We start from the raw sequence: 2,795 nt of genomic DNA, 5'->3' as shown, positions 1-2,795 counted from the left end.
CAGTCTACTACCCCAGTCTACTACCCCAGCCTGCTGCCCCAGCTCTGCCCCAGCTGTCTCCAGGCCCGGGGACAGTGCGGAGGGGCAGGCAGCAGCGTCAGCGTCAGCGTCTCTGTCCTTGTTGCCTGGCTGTTTGTTTGAATAGTCTGGCAGATCCTCAGTCAGTCACTGGCCTCCCTGTTACGCTCCCCAGGCCCTGCAGCCGAGCGCCGACGTAGCTCAGGGGGGCTCCGGATCATCCATCACGGCTCGGCGCGTCAGGTCTGAACACCCTGCCCTCTGTCACTGGTGCGCACCGTGGGGGGGGGGGGCGGGGGGGGGAGGGGGAGACACGACCAGCCCAGCAGTCTGGAGCCCGCTGGCGCAGGCGCCCCAACAAGACCCCCTTGTCTCTGTCATCCCTGGCGCCGCCTCGGAACATAAATGGAACGGTCTATGAGGCCGCTATTCATGAACATCTCGCCGCTGCGCTCTAGGTGAGGATTTTCGGACGCGTCCGCAGCAAAGCGTTGCCAAAGAAGTCATTCAGTTCAGAGGGATTCGAGAAGCGACGCGGCGCGACCGGTCATCTCATGCGGCGGCGGCGTGCTGGTGACTGCAGATGTGCGGTGACAGCGGGTTGTTACGGTGACGGTAGTAATAGTTTATAGCGGAATTAGTGCTGAGAGGAAACGGGGTCAGCATGTCTTAGAGGACGAGGATATGAGGCCATGCCCCCCCCCCCCCATGTCCCTCAAGCCTCCGCAGCCTCAGCTGTATGGGTGAAGGCCAGGGATTAAGCTGCCAGGGCAGTGCCAGTCTGTAGTCCGCTGCTGCCAACAAACAGCCTTGCACCACCCAGTTCCAGTCCCAGTCCCAGTCCCATTCCCAGTTCCAGTTCCAGTCCCAGTCCCAGCCCTAGTCCCAGCCCCAGTCCCAGTCCCAGTCCCAGTCCCAGTCCCAGTCCCAGTCCCAGTCCCAGTCCCAATCCCAGTCCCAATCCCAGCCCCAGTCCCAGCCCTAGTCCCAGCCCCAGTCCCAGTCCCAGTCCCAGTCCCAGTCCCAGTCCCAGTCCCAGTCCCAGTCCCAGCCCTAGTCCCAGTCCCAGTCCCAGTCCCAGTCCCAGTCCCAGTCCCAGACCCAGTCCCAGTCCCAGTCCCAATCCCAGTCCCAGTCCCAGTCCCAGTCCCAGTCCCAGTCTCAGTCCCAGTATCAGTCCCAGTCCCAGTCTCAGTCCCAGTCTGTCTCAGTCTCAGTCCCAGTCCCAATCCCAGTCCCAGTCCCAGTCCCAGTCCCAGTCCCAGTCCCAGTCCCAGTCCCAGTCCCAATCCCAGTCCCAATCCCAGTCCCAGCCCCAGTCCCAGTCCCAGTCCCAGTCCCAGTCCCAGTCCCAGTCCCAGTCCCAGTCCCAATCCCAGTCCCAATCCCAGTCCCAGTCCCAGCCCCAGTCCCAGCCCCAGTCCCAGTCCCAGTCCCAGTCCCAGTCCCAGTCCCAGTCCCAGTCCCAGTCCCAGTCCCAGTCCAGGAAGATGTTACCCAGGGTCCTTTTAACCATAGAAGTACCCACCCAAGCCCAGGTCATAACAGAACCAGAATATTTCCCAATAAAGGTTCTAAAAGTGTTGCTGGCTGGGGAGAGAGAGAGAGAGAGAGAGAGAGAGAGAGAGAGAGAGAGAGAGAGAGAGAGAGAGAGAGGGAGAGAGAGAGAGAGAGAGAGAGAGAGAGAGAGGGGAGGGGGGAGTGGAAACTGGGTCTGGCTGAATGTAGGTCTCTGAGACAGTGTGTGTGGGTAAAGCAGGCTTACAGTGGTAATCCCCTCTGTAGACGTCCATCTGACAGGCGACAGGATGAAGCGCAGACACACACACACACACACACACACACACACACACTCAGTCTAGACATGGCCAGGGCAGAGGGCTGCCCTGGACAAATTTACTCCATGGTAACAGTGAATGGGGTCAACGTAACCTAGTAGGTTTTCAAATCTCTGCACAATGAGAGATTTTCCAATCTACTAAACGGGTTATAGAAAGAAAAAAAACAGACATCTGTGCCCATTTCAATCAAATATTGAAGTATGAGATGTTCTTGTTGCTCCGAGGAGAAATCCACCACCTGCCAGTTTGAGGAGGAAACTCGGGGACTGGCGCTGGCGAACCTGCCAGTTCGGGCAGGCACAACTCTTTCAAAGAGCCTGTTGATTTTATAGGCTTTTCTGAATGTCATTATTACTGCTTCCTTCCCGTGATGTCAGCCTGCTAATGAGAGAGGAAGGAACGGGGGGGGGATTTGGGGGGGGGGGCGTTCTCCCAGAATAGTCAGCACATAAATCGTGCGAGGAGAAGAGGCGGCGGCGGCGGCGGGAGACGAGACCAGCCTCGGAGGAGCGGGCGGCCGGGACGGGAGTTATGGGTCCTGTCAGATGACTCATTGTGTTTGGGAGTCGAGCTTTGTTTACTCAGCCTGATGAGCGGCGCGGCCGGACGTGGAGAACACATCCCCGCCTCACACCGCGGCTGTAAAACCCGAGTCAGTCCGGAAGGAATGCCTCTTTCTAACGGCCTACGATGGCGGTTTACTCGGTTCCGTTGCCAAGGTGCCTGGGAGGGGTTTGATAATCATAGGTGACAAATTGGAAATGATATTGAAATCTTGTTGACTGAATAAAGGCAGTGTTCCAGCTTCCTTATTTCCGAACAAAGACTTTGGTCTTGCGTGAGATGGTTCTCCTTGGTGCCTCGAGCACCAGCCCACTAGGCTCGCAATGCCAGACTTTAGGATCTCCGCCTCTGGAGGTCTGAAACATCTCCACT

Source organism: Borostomias antarcticus, assembly GCF_949987555.1.
Source record: "Borostomias antarcticus genome assembly, chromosome: 8".
Taxonomy (NCBI): Eukaryota; Metazoa; Chordata; class Actinopteri; order Stomiiformes; family Stomiidae; genus Borostomias; species Borostomias antarcticus.
This window is presented reverse-complemented; position numbering follows the sequence as displayed.